General features: G+C 38.5%; 1 protein-coding gene across 1 annotated transcript in view; it reads right to left on the bottom strand.

Moving 5' to 3' along the window:
• Window positions 1–20,724, bottom strand: part of LOC120862866 (triadin-like) — a 140,737-nt gene that overhangs the window by 59,909 nt on the left and 60,104 nt on the right. The gene's annotated exons all lie outside the window — the stretch shown is intronic.

Raw genomic sequence — 20,724 nt, 5'->3', positions numbered from 1 at the left:
TACGGTAGTCTGGGCTTCCCAGGCGGCTCAGTGGTAAAGAATCTGCCCGCCAATGCAGGAAATGCAAGAAACACAGCTTCAAGTCCTGGCTTGAGAAGATCCTCTGGAGTAGGAGATGGCAACCCACTCCCCTGGTCTTGACTGGAAAATCCCATGGACAGAGGAGCCTGGTGGGGCCACAGAGAGTGGGCGAGGACTGACACCCACAGCACAGCGCAGCATGGTAGTGCTCCGCAGGTGTGCACTGCCATAAGTATTACCCTATGATCACTTAGTCCCTAAGTCCTCACTGGCAACACTGCCAGAGCCTGTGAAATCCAAACACTGCTTTCACAGGACTCAGGAAACAACCAGTGCTTGCCTCTTATCTCCCAGAAAATACTCACATCTAAATATTTGGATCTAATCTGAGCTAAGGATTTTTTAAGTGTCATAAATTCTACGGAAGTTAGAAAAAAATTCCACTTATATATATGTTGATGTGTATATCTTACACATATTAGTACTCAATATCAGTTCAGTCAGTTCAGTCACTCAGTCGTGTCCGACTCAAATATAAAATTCTTTTAACACAAATTACTTTGCATGTATTATATGAAATATCTTAAACATAATATAATTAATGTTGTTGTTGTTTAGTCACAAAGTGGCATCCAGCTCTTTGCAACCCCATGGACTGTAGGCCACAGGTTCCTCTGTCCATGGAATTTCCCAGGCAAGAATAGTGTAGTGGGTTGCCATTTCCTTCCCCAGGGGGTTTTCCCAACGCAAGGATGAAACCCGTGTCTCCTGCACTGGCATGCATACTGTTTATTGCTGAGCCACCAGGGAAGCCCTATAATTAACACAGTGCTGCCATTTATGGGCTTGCTATCTAGTTTTGATATGTGAGGGGTGTTAGTTCATAATATATAGTGGTGATTCCAGACCTAAAGAAATTATTACATTTGAAATGTCTAGCTTCTCCTTTTCTGCCATTAAGCATTTCAACACGTCAGTCTCTGTTGGTGAAATTTTGTTCAAGTTAAATATTAGCAAATTATGCACATTTAATATGCTCTGAGTTACACAATAATTTTTGCTTGATGTACTGAGATATTACTGTTTTTGTTCAGGGTGAACAGAATTCCCTAGAACTTTACCAGTGCAGAATAGAGCTACTGATGTGTTATCCCATTCCCAAGCCACCCATTAGCAGTAGAGGAAGGGAAACACAGGGAAGAAAAACAAGACAAAAAGATAAAATGATCTGAATGCTGTCAGAAAATAATGGTTGTCTCCACTATGTTATCAGGCTTCTTATATGCAGAAATGTAACTGAGAAAATGCAAATTCTTATTAAACAGTTGAGGCTTGACTATTCATTCAGAATAGTCAACTATTTCCTAAGGATATAAAGTCAAAACACTGATTCAGCTTATTGTTAACCAGGACACATTAGAAACAAAAAGCGCTCTCAGTGAGTTTACTAGCCCTCTGACGCTTTGGGCCCCAGAGTCTCCAGCATAAAACATGTGCTTTCACATCTACTAGAAAGGTTATTGGGCTTCCCTGGTGTCTCAGTGGTAAAGAACCTGCCTGCAATGCAGGAGAACTGGGTTGGATCCCTGGGTCAGGAAGGTCCCCTGGAGAAGGGAATAGCAACCCACTGCAGTATTCTTGCCTGGAGAATTCCATGGACAGAGGAGCCTGGTGGGCCATGGTCCATGGGGTTGAAAGAGTCGGACGTGACTAAACATGAGTGACTAGACAGCAGCAGAAAGGTCCCTGTCTTCATCAAAGTGATGATTACTCAAGACACTGCATTCTAAGTGTTCTAGGTCCAGTGTGAAGTCACTTCCCATTTCTCTTGGGTTAGACCAATAGCCTTGAACATATCTGACTAAACTCAGTGATGTCAGAACTGTCACCTTTAGCTGTTATTGTCACAGTGGAGACCCACTCAAGCTCTGACAGTCTTCTGCATTCCTTTTTTCTCCTGCAAGTTTATCGTTTTTATTATTCTCTATTTCATTTCAAATGGAAGATAATGCCAATACGAGAAATAAAAAGTAACACATCCAAGGAGGTCAAGAATTCAAGGAATGTTTGATATAGCAACATTATTCCTTCATATTTAACTTCTAAACTGTATTTACATCCTTGCAAGTGAAGTTTGTCAAACTTACACTAATTGGAATTACAAAATTTTCCCAATTCTTTCTCTTGAAAAATTCGGCATATAACTATATATTTGTAAGACAGCTTCAGTTCTAGAGATAACACCTGATATTTTGGTATCACAGGACTGGAAAAGGTCAGTGTTCATTCCAATCCCAAAGAAAGACAATGCCAAAGAATGCTCAAACTACCGCACAATTGCACTCATCTCACACGCTAGTAAAGTAATGCTCAAAATTCTCCAGCCAGGCTTCAGCAATACGTGAACTGTGAACTTCCTGATGTTCAAGCCGGTTTTAGAAAAGGCAGAGGAACCAGAGATCAAATTGCCAACATCCACTGGATCATGGAAAAAGCAGGAGAGTTCCAGAAAAACATCTATTTCTGCTTTATTGACTATGCCAAAGCCTTTGACTGTGTGGATGACAATAAGCTGTGGAAAATTCTGAAAGAGATGGGAATACCAGACCACCTAACCTGCCTCTTGAGAAATCTGTATGCAGGCCAGGAAGCAACAGTTAGAACTGGACATGGAACAACAGATTGGTTCCAAATAGGAAAACGAGTACATCAAGGCTGTATATTGTCACCCTGCTTATTTAACTTCTATGCAGAGGACATCATGAGAAACGCTGGACTGGAAGAAACACAAGCTGGAATCAAGATTGGTGGGAGAAATATCAATAACCTCAGATATGCAGATGACACCACCCTTATGGCAGAAAGTGAAGAGGAACTCAAAAGCCTCTTGATGAAAGTGAGAGAGGAGAGTGAAAAAGTTGGCTTAAAGCTCAACATTCAGAAAACGAAGATCATGGCATCTGGTCCCATCACTTCATGGGAAATAGATGGGGAAACAGTGGAAACAGTGTCAGACTTTACTTTTTTGGGCTCCAAAATCACTGCAGATGGTGATTGCAGCCATGAAATTAAAAGATGCTTATTCCTTGGAAGAAAAGTTATGAGCAACCTAGATAGCATATTCAAAAGCAGAGACATTACTTTGCCAACTAAGGTCTGTCTAGTCAAGGCTATGGTTTTTCCAGTGGTCATGTATGGATGTGAGAGTTGGACTGTGAAGAAGGCTGAGTGCCGAAGAATTTAAGCTTTTGAACTGTGGTGTTGGAGAAGACTCTTGAGAGTCCCTTGGACTGCAAGAAGATCCAACCAGTCCATTCTGAAGGAGATCAACCCTGGGATTTCTTTGGAAGGAATGGTGCTAAAGCTGAAACTCCATTACTTTGGCCACCTCATGGGAAGAGTTGACTCATTGGAGAAGACTTTGATGCTGTGAGGGATTGGGGGCAGGAGGAGAAGGGGACGACTGAGGATGAGATGGCTGGATGGCATCACTGACTTGATGGACGCAACTCTGAGTGATCTCCGGGAGTTGGGGATGGACAAGGAGGCCTGGCATGCTGCAATTCATGGGGTCACAAAGAGTCAGACACGACTGAGCAACTGAACTGAACTGAACTGAAGCCACTTTTGTTGTAACCAACATAGTGAAAAACTGTGGCCCTAAAATAGCTTTTCTAAAAATAGCTTTTCTATCTAAGAAATATTTTGAGAAGCCCATTTTTAAATATCCTTTCTTTAAAACCACTTATAGTAGCACTTCAAAATGATTTACAGTGAAGAGTTAATAGGAGTGGATATGACTGATAAGGGCTTGGAAGAAGCAAAGGTAAAAATAATAATAAAATGGAGTGGAGGCCAAAGAAAATTAAATACAATTCCTGTAGTACATGCTTTACATTAAGTAACAGATTCTCACATGGACAAAAATATGAAATTTAATCTATGTTGCAATATTTCTTTGAAATTGAAAATATAAGTTAAAATGATTTTTGTATTAATTTACATTTTGTCATTAAGCAAGAAATATAAATGTTAGATCAGTTCATTTCTGAGAAAGAACTCAGGGTTGGCACTGCTGATAGAGAACCCACCTACCATAAGAGATGTAAGAGACCTGGGTTTGATCCCTGGGTGGGGAAGATTCCCTGGCGGAAGGCATGGCAACCCACTCCAGTGTTCTTGCCTGGAGAATGTCATGGACAGAGAAGCCTTGCGGGCTACAGTCCATACGGTCACACAGAGTTGGACATGACTAAAGTGACTTAGCATGCAGGAACACAATTAAGTCATGAGTAATTTGTGAGATGCTTCTATACAGCATCTTTCAGATGTTTTTGCAGAGAAAAGTACATGATGAAATCTCATTTTGATATGTTTAAATGACGTCTTTTACAAATGAGTACCACGACAATGCCATACTCAATAACAGATGTTATATTTTAAAAGTATAAAAACATTTTGAAAAGTTGTATGTAATCTCCTGCCTTGAATTACATAAATAATTTAACTTCAAAATCAAGTGTCTCTTGTATAGATTTTCCTTCCAATAGATTTTTAACACAGATCACATAGAGAGGTTGAAATTCCCTGTAATCTTTTATTCTTACCCTCAATGAATAAACCTCAGAATATGGGGATATAAAAAGCTGGATTCATTAAATTCCTTTGGTACTTCGAATGGTCACCACCCTAAGAATGATTTTTCCTAATGCCTGTGGTGCTGGGGACTGAAGAGGGAACAACAGGCACTTGGGAACAAAAAATGGGTGAAAAGGGAAGGAGGCAGTGGAATCTGAAGCCTGGGAAGGCTGAGATAACACCATGGAAACTGCATTGGTCGTATGACCTCCAAGCCTCCCTTTTCAAAGAGGAAAAGCTGTCACGCTTCTCATGGAGCAAATTATGCACCTCGGCCAGGACTGACGAAGCCAAAAGGAGGCTCTGGCAGGAGCTGGGGCTGCTGCAGGAGGGGCTGTTTGTCACCATGCCAACAAGGTGAACCGAGGGATCAGTGACCACCGACGTGTGCAACTGCACCTGGCCTGCTGCAATGACCTTCCTGGTCCTGCTTGCCTCTGCCTCTCGAGTCTCCCACACAATGATTTTTTGGGCTCACACAAACCCACAGCTATGCAGACGAGGGAATTCTGGAAGACACAGTCTTATCTTAGCCAAAGGGACACAATACAAATTCACCACACCTAGCTTCAATAACTATCAACATTTTCACAGTTATATATTTCTTCTCTCCCACCCTTTTCTTTTTTCTGGCTTACTAAATATTTTAAAGCAAATCTTAGATGCTTAAATTCTTAATCCAAGATCCATAAATACTTCAATAAACATGTCTTTTCCATCAGTTGTCTGATAGTTTTTTGTTTGAGGTCAAAAAATGTCCAAAGTATGTTTTTATCTTTCTTTTGCCAAAGTCTGGAATCAGCTACTTCTTGAAGGAGTCATGGTTCTTTTTATTGGGAAATGGTATTTTGAGACTAAAATTTGATCAGCAGCGGTACTCATTGAGTTGGATTGTTGTGGCAAGAAATATTACATTTCAAAAAAGGCATGTGTTTACACTGATATTTCCAAGTAAAATCTGGAATTTTCACCCACCGTTTCAGCTATGATATACTTTTTCTCTTCTGTTGAAAATGTTATTCCTTAATAATATCAATTGAATTAATTACTTCATTTTTTCTACAGTATACCATTAAGAATTTCAAACAAAATGACATCAGTACTACTAATAACAATAAAATCAGTGAATAGAGTTTCAGATCTCTTTTCATTTCTTTTTGTACTTGAACTATACCACAATAAGGACAGAGAGTCTGAATTGTATGTTTTAAAGTTATTTGAAGTAATTATTTTTTTTGGCTATACCAATAACTTCATATATATTAGATTCATTTGCTTCAGTGTGTTTTCAGATTTTAGGGCTTAATTTAAATTATTTAAAATATAAAAAGACATTTATGAGTTCTCAAAGTCAAAAACCATTTAAGAGCACATCTTAAGAAAATTGTGGGACTTCCCTGCTGGTCAGTGGCCAAGACTCTGTGCTCCTAATGCAGGGGCCCCAGATTCAATCCCTGATCAGGGAATTAGATCCCACATGCCTCAATTAAGACTGAGGATCTTGGGTGCTGCACTCAGACCCGGTGTCGTAGACAAATAAATAAATAAATGTTTTAAAAAGAAAGAAAGAGAGAAATCTGTGTTGCTATTCTGATCACTTGCTCTAGTATCCTCTTTTTTTGACAGCTATCTAATTTTGTTAATTTTGACTTATCCTTTCATTATCTCATGTATTCTTTCATATACATACTTATATGTAAAAGAATACATCTAAAATTTTAAACAGGGGATAATAAAATGAGATTTGCAATTTTCAGTAGTCTGGCCAAAGAATGAGCAAGGAGGCAGAGGTAAGATTAGAGGCAAAGGGAAAATATGAGGCTACTCTAACAATTTGGGGGAAACTAAGGCAGGCATTATAGAGACAAGGTCAGAGTACAAGCAGAATCAAGAGACATTTAGAAAGTAGAATCAATTCTTTTTGATCACTGAATGTTCATGAGTAGTGGGGAAAGAGTGTGAGGGGTCTCATGTTTCTAATTGAAGAAACAGGAAACTGGATTTGGAATCTAGGAGGCAGGCCTAGAAAGAAATACAATCAGGCCAGTGAGGAATTTTGAGTTTGATGTTCCATCTGACTATCTTTCTAAAATTGGAGAGTGATTAGGGACAAAGATGTGAACTGGGAAGTTATTATGTGTGAAGGTCAGTTATAAGCAAACTTCTGAGCAAGTAGGTCAATAAGAGGAAAATAAAAACACTGATGAGCTTTTTTTTTTTTTTTTTTCAAAGTAAAAATCACTTACTGACTCCCATGGTGGGAAGAATATATTTCTTAAAACTTATCTTGGATGCTTTAATTGTTTAGAACTGTATCACTGTTTTGGGCCTTTAATCTAACTATCTGACCATTCTAAGGAAGGGTTGATCCTGTTATTAGACTGAAAGCGAAAGTGAAGTCACTCAGTCGTGTCCAACTCTTTGCGACCCTGTGGACTGTAGCCCACCAGGCTCCTCCGTCCATGGGATTCTCCAGGCAAGAATACTGGAGTGGGTTGCCATTTCAAGCCATATATTAAAGATAAGCAAGCTAAATATGATGGCATCTTACTCATCACTTGTATGGGAAACACAAAGTCATCACAGCAATGGAATAAGGTGGTATTGTCTAACAGGGGAAAGAAGCTAATGGTAAAGAAGATTTATAAGTCATAGGAGGTGCACAGCAAAGCGACCCAGTCATACATATATATGTATCCATTCTCCCCCCAACTCTTTCCTTTGAACCTGAAACTATCACAACATTGTTAACAGGCTATACAAAAAAAAAAAAAAAAACACATTTAAATAAAAATAAAATAAAAAACAATTGGAAAAGAATAAAAATCATCAGAGGTCATGTTTTAAATAAGCAAGTGTCAGTCAACAGTTCTAGTACTGCAAGATTTAACTGAGATGAAGATAACTATGCTACTTGTTCTTTTGTTCATCTGTTCCATTTCTTTATTTAGAAATCATATATTTGAAACATTTCAGCAAAGTGATAGAACAGTGTCAGATTATCTCTTAGAGGGACTTGACTACAAGGACAGAAACAAAAAGGTTTGCATTAAGAGCTAAATAGGGATATAGGGAAGTGAAGGAAACTTGTCGGTTCTTTCAAGTTAGAAAACACATAAACATATGTAGAATGGAAAGAGGGAATACAGCAAAGACTGAAGACACAGGAATGAGATGTCATTTAAACCTAGAAACATTTAGATGTAGCAACATTGAAAACACACCTTCATGAGGCCTTCTCCTATCATACCACACCCTCCTACACACATATTTCTTTAAGAGTAATAATCTCTTTTAAAAAGTAAGATCTTCCTGAAGCAGTAACTCGTACTTTTTGTTAGAAAGCCATTAGACAGGTGGTTCTAAAACCATAGCAGCTTTTGTAAGCAAACAAAAACTAAAGCCTTTAAATGCCTCAAGGTTAAGAAATCAGATCCAAGGACAACAAGTTGCTAAGAGTCAACTAGCCCTTCCCAAATAAGGCAAAGGCTTTGGCTGTAGCCACTCAAATGACTCCTTTCCTTTGCTTCTGCCTCTTCTTCCAGGTGTGAAAGTGTTAGTCACTCAGTCCTGACTGACTTTTTGTGATCCCACGGATTACAGCCTGCCAGGCTCCTCTGTCCATGGAATTCTCCAGGCAGTAAAACTGGAGCGGGTAGCCCTTCCCTTCTCCAGGGGATCTTCCTGACCCAGATATCAAACCCTGGTCTCCTGCACTGCAGGCAGATTCTTTATCATTTCTCTTAGGTGGTACAGTGGTAAAGAATCAGCCTGACAAAGCAGGGAATGCAGGGACTCTGGGTTCCATTCCTGGGTTAGGAAGAGCCCCTGGAGTAGGAAATGGCAACCAGTTCCAGTATTCTTGCTGGGGAAATCCCATGGACAGAAAAGCCTGACTAGCTACAGTCCATGAGGTCATAAAGAGTCAGACAGGAGAGCATACAGCACACTTGTCGATATAAGTTTTTTCCAAGGTCCCGTCAGCAGAGCACTGCTAACCACTTGTGGTTTGGTGCAGTCTGATATGAATCAGCTTTTGCGCATATTCTTAACATTTTGAATTTGCCTTAGTTTATCTTTTAACATTCCTGATAACCACATATCCCCAAATCATTTTCTCTCCCTTTCTCTCTCTGTTAGGGGAAGCACACTGATTGAAACCGCCCACCCTGGCCAGGCACCATAGTAACCATTTGCATGAGTTGTTTTATGACTGGAGATCCTGATAAGGAATACAGAACTAATAAGCCACCACCAACCGGAAGAGTTCCAGAAAGGTCTAAAGGAGACACGTGTCCGTCCACTTCCCAGAATCCCTCTCGCTAGCATCCATCTTGGCTGGGTGATGCGTGCGCCACCAGGAAAGACTCTGAATTAGAATGATTGGCCAAAGACCACCCAGAAACTAATCCCATCGCCATAAAACGAGACTGCGAGCCACGCGGCAGAGCAGTTCTCCTGGGTTCCCTTACCCTACTGCCCTCCCCCCGGGGGCCCTTTCCCAATAAAATCTCTTGCTTTGTCAGCACATGTGTCTCCTCGGATAATTCATTTCCGAGTGTTAGACAAGAGCCCAGTTTCGGGCCCTGGAAGGGATCCGCCTTCCTGCAACATCTCCACCTCTCTCATCATCCTCTTCCTGTCTCTCTCTCTCCTCCCTCTGTGCTCTGGATACTGCCTGTATTAGATTGCAAGGTCAGGCTGCTCTATCCGTTAGTGAGAATGATGCAAAAAATAAAGGGTGAACATAAAGCCCCTGAAGTGCATCAGATACTAAAAAATAAAACCCATTTGAGTTACAATTAAAAAAAAAAAATACTTTCAGATGTAGATACTTAGATGCATTTAAAGCAAAGAAAAACTAGGATCCTGATTAACACACAATTTTAGTGAGTTCGTAAGGAGTATGTCAAGGCTATATATTGTCCTCCTGCTTATTTAAGTTATATGCAGAGTACATCATGCAAAATGCCAGGCTGAATGAAGCACAAGCTGGAATCAAGATTCCCAGGAGAAATATCAATAACCTCAGATCCATAGATTATCCTGCCCTTATGGCAGAAAGTGAAGAACTAAAGAGCCTCTTGATGAAAGTGAAAGAGGAGAGTGAAAAAGTTGCCTTAAAACTCAACATTCAGAAAACTAAGATAAAGACATCCAGTCCCATCACTTCATAGCAAATAGACAGGGAAACAATGGAAACAGTGACAAACTTTATTTTCTTGGGCTCCAAAATCACTGCAGATGGTGACTGCAGCCATGAAATTAAAAGACGCTTGCTCCTTGGAAGAAAAGCTATGACCAACATAGACAGCATATTACAAAGCAGAGACATTACTTTGCCATAAAAGGTCCTTCTAGTAAAAGCTATGGTTTTTTTCCGGTAGTCGTGTATGGATGTGAGCATTGGACTACAAAGAAAGCTGAGTGCTGAAGAAATGATTCCTTTGAACTATGGTGCTGGAGAAGAATTTGAGAGTCCCTTGGACTTCAAGGAGATCCAACCAGTCTATCCTAAAGGAGATCAGTCCTGAATATTCACTGGAAGGACTGATGCTGAAGCTGAAACTCCAATACTTTGGCCACCTGATGAGAAGAACTGACTCATTTGAAAAGACCCTGATGCTGGGAAAGACTCAAGGCAGGAGGAGAAGGGGACGACAGAGGATGAGATGGTTGGATGGCATCACCGATTCGATGGACATGAGTTTTGAGTAAGCTCCGAGAATTGGTGATGGACAGAGAGGCCTGGCATGCTGGAGTCTAGGGGGTTGCAAAGAGTCCCACACGACTGAACTGACTGACTTAGTGAGTTCATTGTTTTATTGACTGCCTGAGAAAATGACTGTGACTTTTTCAAATCTACATCTAAATAGAGTATAGCTCCAATTCTTGCCATTCAACATCTGAGGCATGTGCATTTTCCTTCTGATTTTTAACATTTTTGCAATTGAAATTTTCCCACACTCATCTTCACTATTAACTAACTTCAATATTTTAGACATGTACACTGTGTGGAAACTTAATAAAATTAAACACAAGCAACTTTAGTTTTTTTAAGTTGTCCTTTACTGTACCTCAACTGTTACTTTTTGAGGCAGTAAAAAGCATTAATGCAAATAAATGTACATTTCACCTTTCTTTCTCAATATGACCCCAATCAACCAATTTTTTTGCTGGCAAAATTGCGTTGCAGATGTTTAAGCCTGGAATATTTCCAGCTAGCTGGAGCTAGATCCATGTCACTTTATATCCAAAGGCATTTTATATCCTGAAATAAAAGTCACAAACAACTTTTGGCTGTTGTTTTTTATTCTTATCAAGCATCTATAGAAAAATTTAAGAAACATTTAATACTTTTATTAATAAGCATGGTGTGGATGTTATCACATCAATTGAAAAAATTAACTTTCCTCCTCTTAGAAAAGTATATTATAGCTGAAATATAAATACAATCCCAATGTTACATGAATTAATAAGGAATGAGAAAGCAAGTTTTCTGTAGATTTATATTAGTAGATTTCTACAGATTTTTTTCCAAGCTATAGAATTAATTTTCTGGTAGCAGAAGAAGAGTTAAAATATCATAGTACTCCAGTTAGATGACTTACTCAGATCAGTACGTTATAAACTTAACAGGCCAGTGAAGAAGAAGATATTAAATTTGAGGTTAGTATACCAATTAGCATATTCTGACTATTTAATAAACATATATTTCATCAAGTTAAGGTTTGGTTTGAGAAACTCTTGATTATATTATATATTCTCTTTAGCTATTCTATGACTATGTTAGCCACAGAAATAATTTGAAAGTTATTTTCACCACATTAAAATGTAGCATGTAGGGTCATGAATTATGTACTTATTATATATTATACAAAAATAACAAACTATTTCAGAAAGGCTAGAACATTCCCTCAGTGTGAAAATAAAATAGAATACTTTAATCATTGTATTTCTATTGTGTAACTGGAAAAATCTATGTATCTTCAAATGATATTTAAAATTGGAAAGCATGTAGTCAATCCATCTTTTTGAAATATGCCTATTTATCTTTCTGAAACACTGAATATCCTTAAAGTCATGAAGAATAAATTAAAATAATACTAACTACAATTTATCTAACAATTACTATGTGCCATTCAAAATTCCAAGTGTCTTGAATATATTGCCTCATTCAGTGTTCACAGAACCACATGAAGCAGATACTATCATTGCCTACAGAGAATGAAACTGAGGCACAGAAAAGTCGTGTTTCCATGGTTACACAGCTACTAACTGGAGTGAGGGCTTCAGTCCAGAGCCTGCGCTCCACTACTTCACTCGGGTCTTGAAGTCCCTGTGTTCTTTTATTATCACTGTCTGGTGGTTTTGCTTGTTTGCTTGCTATATACGCTTAGCAAATAACTCCTGTTAAGCTCATACAAATTGTACTGAACAATGTGTGGCAGGCAGTCATCAGGGTAATAAGAATAGTTTAAGATAAATGAGACAATCTTTACTTTGAGATGCTTAAGTTTCAATCAGCGAAACAGAAGTTTAAAAAGTGAATCCTAACACTTTCAAAGTCATCATAAAGAACAACTACGCTCATTACTCAGCATTCAGAGTGTAAAAAATGCTGCCACATCTTCCTTTATTTATTTACTTATATATTCATTCTTTCATCTTAGCATTCATTCAGATGTTTATTGAGCTCAGTGCTAAACACTTCTAAGTACTAGAAAAATCAAGCAGATAAAACAGTCAGTCACTTTCCTTGCAAAACTAACAGATCAGTGGAGAAGAGAGATATTAAATAAATAATCACACACAATCAAAGATATACAACTTGTAATAAGTGCTGTCAGTAAAGAGTAAATTATATAATGGGGAATTAGGATAGAGTACCTTGATTTACGTTGAAAGTTCACAAAAGGTTTCTTTAAGGAAGCAAATCCAAGCACAGCACGAAAAGATATTTAACAGTTGGACCATTGAAAAGTGGGTATTAACATTTTATATGATTTATAATTGTATCCAACTAGATGCATTTATAAATATAAACTATCATTTGCCAAGGTTCAAATGAATGGAATAGAGCATTGGTATCAAATTTGGGTTTTTTTGACCTTGAAAACTGCCACCAGCAAAAACCTGGAGCCCAACATCAAATTGCTAACTTTTTATTTTGTAAGAAAATGTCATTTAGAAAACTGTAACAGAAACAGTATCTGCCATTATCATCATTTCAAAAGAGAATTTTAAGACCAAAAATGTATAAATAATAGAAATAAGGACACATCTTTAAAGTAGACAAATTCTTCTTTATCTTTTTCTTCATTTCATGAAGAATCAACAAAATTTGATTAGGATCTGGGAACCACTGGACTACAAAAACTGCTATCTCCTTAAGGTGTTTAAGAGCAGATTGGAATTAAGTAATGAAATGTATCCTTTTAGATATGGTGACCAAGAGGACTAAATAAGCCTGGGACACTGAACAGAAAATGTGGGGTTGGAGATAAGACTTGAATCAGAATAAGAAGCACACAAAATGTCAACTATTCTTGAAAACTCAGTACACAGGAGAATTGATAAAGCCTTAAAATGTTGCATTTAGTTTCCAGTTTTCCAAGTCTCCTGAAATGCAATAACAAATTCATATATATATATATAGTCACACAGTCATTTCTATACACACACACGCACAGAGACACACATATACATATATACATAACTATTAAATGTTAAATTTAAACATTCTGATTGACTTTGGGTCTTCCCTAAGTCATTTTGCTTCTCTAAACTCATACCCTGACAAACAGTGCACCTGTTTTACTGGGCTAAGTGCCAGGGGAAGAAAAAATCAGGGAAATTAATTTTCAAGAGCAGTAGATAAATGGCACACCTCATTAGAAAATCTATTTAAAAGGCACATCAGGAGATGTCTGCAAGACTTTCATAAGAAATTGATGCTTCTTACTGTCATATTCTTGCTGGCTCTCTTCTCAGATTACTGATCTTACTTCCTGGTAATAAGATTCAAATTCAAGTTACATTTAATGAGTGCTTCCTATGTGCCAAGCAGGTATGTTTTACATAGATTATCTTCTCTATTTTTTCAAAATTGTTTTGAAATATTTTGTGGAATGCCTGCAAAAAATTACTTATGTGCTTTGAGACCCCCCAGATATAGCCACGTAATGATTTTCCCTTCTTATGGATGAAGATGCTAATAAATTATGACCTTTATTCTTAAGTTAAGAAAAGCCACAAATCACTACAATTTATTCCCGTACATTCTGACCTAGAGGAAAATCATTAACATCCACAAAGGCGTCTAAGTTTGTAGTCATTTCTTGAACAATACTACTTGCTTGCATTTATTGTTTAGAGAGAAAGTGGTATCTGTAAATAAGACAAAGAAATCTATAAGAAGTATCAACAAAGACCACAAATTCTGATACTGAGTCATTAAATTATCAGGACACCCCTCTGTTTTCTGGGAGGACCTCCTGGCTAAGTCTACAGAAGCTTGGGGGCAAGGCCTCTAGGAGCCTTGTGATCTCCATTCCACTCTCGCAGGTGTCCTGTTTTGGATGATACAGTCATCCTATGGTGCGGCTTCCTGTGCTCTCTAATCTCTAACTGGAACTATGTTTCCCAGGATTCCTTTATATGAATGTTCCAGGTAACCAGTGGGTGTGAGAGAAATTTATAGGAGCTGTGGAAGACAAAATAGAAGTAATAACCATTGTTTATAGTCTGAAGGTTGGTGTTGAGCGGGCTTTGTCACCTCTCATGCAATGCTGCTGCTGCTGCTGCTGCTGCTGCTGCTGCTGCTGCTGCTGCTGCTGCTGCTGCTAAGTCGCTTCAGTCATGTCCAACTCTGTGCGACCCCAGAGATGGCAGCCCACCAGGCTCCTCTGTCCCTGGGATTCTCCAGGCAAGAACACTGGAGTGGGTTGCCATTTCCTTCTCCAATGCATGAAAGTGAAACGTGAAAGTGAAGTCGCTCAGTCGTGTCCGACTCTCTGCGACCCCATGGACGGCAGCCCACCAGGCTCCTCTGTCCATGGGATTTTCCAGGCCAGTGTACTGGAGTGGGGTGCCACTGCCTTCTCCCTCATGCCATGCACATTACGACAACCATCCAGGCTGGTCTTGACCGCTGATAGCAGTGGACTGCATCTCTTCGAGTTCTCACTGGATTTCCTCCTTCAGCATCTCCAAACCCTGGTGGAAGGCTCGTGTCTTCCCAGGGTGGAAGGCACCAGCTCATATTGAAGCTCACCCACATCATTGTAATTAGAGGTGGTAAGAGTCAAACGACGGTTCCATTCGTCCTTAGTCACCCCTATTCTATTTCCATCTTTCTTTTTCAGTGAAGAGGTTTAGGACATGCTACCCCAACCTGTGGCTCCATAGCATACCAAGCTGGAAGAATTAGAGAAAGAGCATGTGCAAGAAGTTTCGGATCTTCCTCTGAAGCAGGTCATAAACCCTCCTGTGAGAGGGCACCCACTATGCCCAGAGGAAAGTAATGTCCTTGTCCCCAAAAGTCCAGAGGAATCTGAATGAACAGGCCTCACTGTGTCCTCCAGCTTGCTACAGTTAGCTCAGACCCTTTTGGTCCTGTCACATTTTTTTTTACCACTTTTCATCAAAGCAACCACCAAAATGCTCAGGTCTAACTGCCTCTCAAGGTCTTCATTTCCTTATGAAGGGCTCTATGTCACATAAAACTTATATTAAATAAATCTGAATGCCTTTCACTTGTTAATTTGTCTTTTGCTAGAGGGGCCCTAGCCAAGAATTTAGAAAGAGAGAAGAAAAAGATATGTTTCTCTTCTACCCTATCTTCAACTCTGTCGACTTCTGACCCTGTACCAGATAAATTACAACAGCCTCATCGAGACTGCTTAATCAGCTTCCAAGAATGTGCAAGTCACATAAAATAAATTCCCTATTTTACATTATTTATAGTGACTCTACTCTGATCAAAGTAGACAACAGTATTATTGGAATAGTGTTTCAACATGCATTTAGTAAGAAATGAAGGGTAGGTGAGATCTCTTATCTAGTATCTGATTTTGATGTCCTAAAATTTGTCCTACTTGAAAAGATGAAGGAAAGTCACAGATTTTTCAGACCAGGAATCCAGATGTCATCCCTAGTGTACAAGAAAATGTTAACCACCTAGTAATGCTAACTTGTAGGCTATAGAGATATAAGTGAACCCAGTCTTTTGAATCAAGCACGTATTAAAAGCCACTTCTACTAGTGCTTCACAAGTAGATTATACACAGATCAACCAAATCAAATTCAGAAAATAGGGAATTGAGAAGACTGCCCAGATGAGAATCATTCTTCCCAATCCAGTACTTGCTTATGAAAACAGATTTTCATTTCTCTGTACACATTTTTTAATATACTGGAGTTGCTTATCTGCTTTTCTCAAGTGCCAGAGCCCAAGGGCAGTAAACCTGCCTGGCCTTCAGAGCTATTTCTGATATGCTTTCTTCTACCACCAACCTTGTTTTTAAACATTAACAATACATATTTCAAAGACTATTATGCAGTACAGAAGCCTCATCATAGTAATAATATTTATCCCTAGTAAATGTTTGAAAGGCACCAATTAAAAATGGCATTAGAAGCATGAGAGAATCATTTACATTTTGAAACTCTCAATGAAGTGAATGTTTTTTTCTGTAAAAATGTTGTTGTTGTAAAAACAACATTAAAAAGGGAGGTTAAAAACATAATAAATGGAGAAAAGAAAACAGAATTTTAATATAAGTGCATGTATACTATCCAACCAGTGGTTAATATGAGTTAGAAGTTTTATGCTGTAATTATACAGTGTCCTTGAACTTATACTCTTTTGGTTCTAGAAATTAATTATTCAAATTTTAATTAGCAAAAAGTATTTGAATTTCTTATTTGAAGAATTATATATATATATATATATCATTGAGAATTTTAGTTTTCAGATTTTTAAGATTTCAAATCCATTAGAGAATATTTATTTTCCTAGATATGGCCTCATGACACCAGCCATTCCAATATACCATCTTTCTCTTTGCACCTGTCTCTCTTTGTCAAGTAAGAGAATTGAATGCTATTTCTTTAGATTTAAGCATTTATACTAAGATTCATAACTTGGCAATATAACTTTCTGACAGTACAATATGTGGTAGCCAACCACCACACTGGCCCCAATGATTTTTGCCTGTGGGCACTCATACCACTGTGCAGTCTCTTCCAACACTGAGTAGGGATGAACTGTGTGACCAAAAGGCTTTTACAGAAATGGCAGTGGGTGATTTGCAAGTGTAGGTTATAAAGAGCATTGTGACTTCTGTCTTGCTCTTTCTTGGATCACTCAGTCTAGAGACACCAGGTGCCATGCTCTGAGGACAAACTGGCATTAAATTGACAGCCAAGTGAGTGAGACATCTCACCAATGACTCCGCAACCCCAGAAAAATTTTCAGATGTCTGCACCCCTAGTCAGTGTTTTCATGGCAACCTCAAGATATACCCTATACCAGAACCACCCACCTAAGCCATCTCCAAATTCCTGACCCACAGAAACTGTGTACAGTGATAGTTATTTATTATTCTTTAAACCTCTTACTTTTAAGATAATTTACTATGCAGCCATAGATGACTATTACAAAATATGACAAATATCATTTCATCTTATAAACATATTTAATTTTCTTATTCTAATTTTGTTAAATTTATAGCCCACTAGGCTCCTCTGTCCATGAGTTCTCCAGGCAAGAATACTAGAGTGGGTTGCCATTTCCTTCTCCAGGGTATCTTCCCAACCCAGGGATCGAACCCAGGTCTCCTGCATTGCAGGCAGATTCTTTACCATCTGAGCTATAGGGAAGTCCCAAAATTTGAAGAAGAAGAAAATGGCAACCCACTCCAATATTCCTGCTTAGAAAATTCCACGGACAGAGGAGCCTGGTGGGCTATAGTCCGTGGGGTGGCAAAGAGTATGATACGACTGAGTGACTAACACACACATAATTTTGTGAAATTAAAACTACTTAAAAATTAAATTACTTATTAATTTTTTAAGTTGCTCAGAAGCTGGATGAAATAAAATTTTTATGATACATATTTGTTTCTTCATAATTATGGAATTATTTCAAAATCAAAATATTAGCATTATTCATTCCTTTAAGCAATATACACCAAAACATATGCTATGTAACAGACACTCATGTACAGAGATGAATAAGAGAGTTTCTTCCTTGAATAAGTTTAAGTTTCTGAATGAGATGGACAAGTAAACAGATACTAATAATACAATGTGATAGCTGCTGATAATACTGGTGCCCCTAAGGGACTAAGAAAAGGAAAGTAGAGCACAGTGAGTTTTTCCTAGGAAATCTGGAAACGTTTAGCAAAAAAGGGATGAATCCATCCTTCAAGAAAAGAGGAATGAGTCTCTTACTAGTGATATTAAAATGTAAACAGTACTTTGTGATAAACCAGGTTCTGTACTAAACACTCCACAAATAAATTCAATATAATTACCTTAATAATCTTATTGCATGGGTACTAATATTATTCCGACTATTTAAAGGATGAAACGGAAGCAAAGAAATTCCAAGCAACTTTTCTCACAACAGCTAGAAAGTTCCAAGATCTGGATGTATTAATAGTAGTGAGGAAATCCAGTACCAGAGTAAACATTCTTAGCCTCTTTGGTACACTTTCTGCTATACTGGATCATGGAATGGGGAAAGGACAACATGAGCAGAGGCGGGGAGGAGTGAGAGTGTATGTTTTCCTAGGGAAAGAAAACAGGTGAGAGCAGTGGGAGGTAAAAAAGGGCACATGAGCGGAATCACAAGATGAAAATAAAGGCCAAGCCAAGGACTTGAATTTCATGCCAGGGAAGCTGTACTTGGCAAAAATACGTGATGAAATTTATGTTTTATACAGATACCTTAAGGGCAATGTTAAAAGGGAGAGACTGGATGAGGCAGGCAAGAAGAAAGTGCACTAGCACCATTGAAGGACAATCAAGGTCTAAAGTGCAGTAATGGAGACCGCGGTCATAAGAGGAGGAAGCAAATTTATGAGGGGCATGAAGGTTGGCTGGCATACAGTATGGTAATTGATCAGGTGCCCAGCAGATTTAAAAGATGACTTGCAGACTTCTTTTGGCAGGGAATGGAGAGATGGTTAGGTCAATAATAAATATAGAGAACTGGAGGAAGAGTCTTTGCAAAGAAGATGTACTTAATAAGCACTTCTCGAAAGAAGAAATGAAGTAGTAGGAATACAGAGGTTATTTTTTGCCAATCAAATGAAATACCAGTAACAGAGGCATTATCCATAGTTTCCCATTACAGTAGTCCAAGGAAGCTCTACTGTGGACTATAAGTGTGTCTTACATTCAAATAATCTAACCTGAAAGTCTAATTATATGTAGCTGCTCATTTTATCAAATAATTAAGGACAAATTCAACAGTAATTTCTTTAGTACACTTATTAAAATAGTAACTTTACAAATATTAGATTTACATGCAACTCTAAAATACATCTACCATAAAAACTGAAGAACTATATTTTATGACCATGTATGTGTGTTAGTCGCTCAGTCGTGCCTGACTCTTTGCGACCCCATGGACTGCAATCCACCAGGTTCCTCTGTCCATGAGATTTTCCAGGCAAGGGTACTGGAGTGGGTTGCCATTTCCCTCTCCAGGGGATCTTCCCAACCCAGGGATTGAACCCGGGTCTCCTGCACTGCAGGCAAATTCTTTACCAACTGAGCTACAATTTGGTTCTAAAATTTGAATGAATGAAAGTCTAAAAAAGAATGGATGAAATATCACAGCCAATTAGGCTCAAGGGAAATGAAATCTCCTAGAGGAATGTAACCAACTGATTTTCACTTAAAATTCTAGGTCATATTTTATATTATTCACATTTTTAACAGTATATTCTTTTAAGAGGCTGCCTTACACACAGTATTGAAACAACTGCCTATTTAAAGCAGATGCTTATGGCTCTCTATAAACAGCCCTTTTGCTCTGGTTGACATCATGGGATTTGTCTCTCTGTTGTATGATGCTCATACTCACTTTAGCCCAACTACAATGCTATGGGGGCCGAGTCAACTCAGTCACACCTCCATGTCAATAAACCCAAGCATACATTTTTATGACTTCCCCTTACTCCTACTAGCATTTCTTTTAACTTAGTCATTTCTTGGCACATATAGTAGATACTTGATGACAATAACTGTTGAATAAGCAAAATACCATAATAAGAAATAGAAGATCTCTTACTGTATAGACGGCAACATAACAGTTGCTGTGCTCTACTGAATCCATTCCTACTAAAGAAAGAACAGGTGGGTTGGGGGGTGCTCAGTGAAAATATGAGTGAGCACGTCCAGAGGTTGATGAAATGTTTTTGCTTATGATACGAAGGCATAAGCATAAACTCATTCGCCTATTTATTTAATACTTATAGAGCACCTGACTCCTTCCCTCAAGGAACTCAGTCAGGAGAGCATGGCAGATGTGAAAATAAACAAATATAATTTAAAAAATACAAAAAGATCTTGCACAAAGAGATGAACAACATACTCAAACACTGAACAGGCCACAGTGAAAATCTAAATTTCATTACTTGTGATCTTCCTGCGTGTGTTATGTGCTAAGTCACTTTAATCGTGTCCAACTCTATGCGATCCTATGACTATAGCCAGCCAGGTGCCTCTGTCCATGGGATTCTCCAGACGAGAATACTAGAGTAGGTTGCCATGCACTCCTCCAGAGGATCTTCCCAACCCAGGGATTGAACCCATGTCTCCTACATTGGCAGGTGGGTTCTTTACTATTAGCACCACCTGGGAAGCTCTGTGCTATATCTATTTCACTTCAAATTATAAAAACACATGGCTGGTCATAGTATCTCATTACAAATAATTAGAAAACTCAAAATAGGGTGTCTCAGTGGGAGGAGCAAGGGGTTCTCAGGTGGCTCATTGGTAAAGAATTCACCTGCCGGTGCAGGAGATATAGGAGGTGTGGGTGCAATC

Source organism: Oryx dammah, unplaced genomic scaffold, assembly GCF_014754425.2.
Source record: "Oryx dammah isolate SB20612 unplaced genomic scaffold, SCBI_Odam_1.1 HiC_scaffold_4, whole genome shotgun sequence".
Taxonomy (NCBI): Eukaryota; Metazoa; Chordata; class Mammalia; order Artiodactyla; family Bovidae; genus Oryx; species Oryx dammah.
The sequence above is the reverse complement of the archived record's forward strand: the minus strand, read 5'-3'. Positions and strand labels throughout refer to the sequence as shown.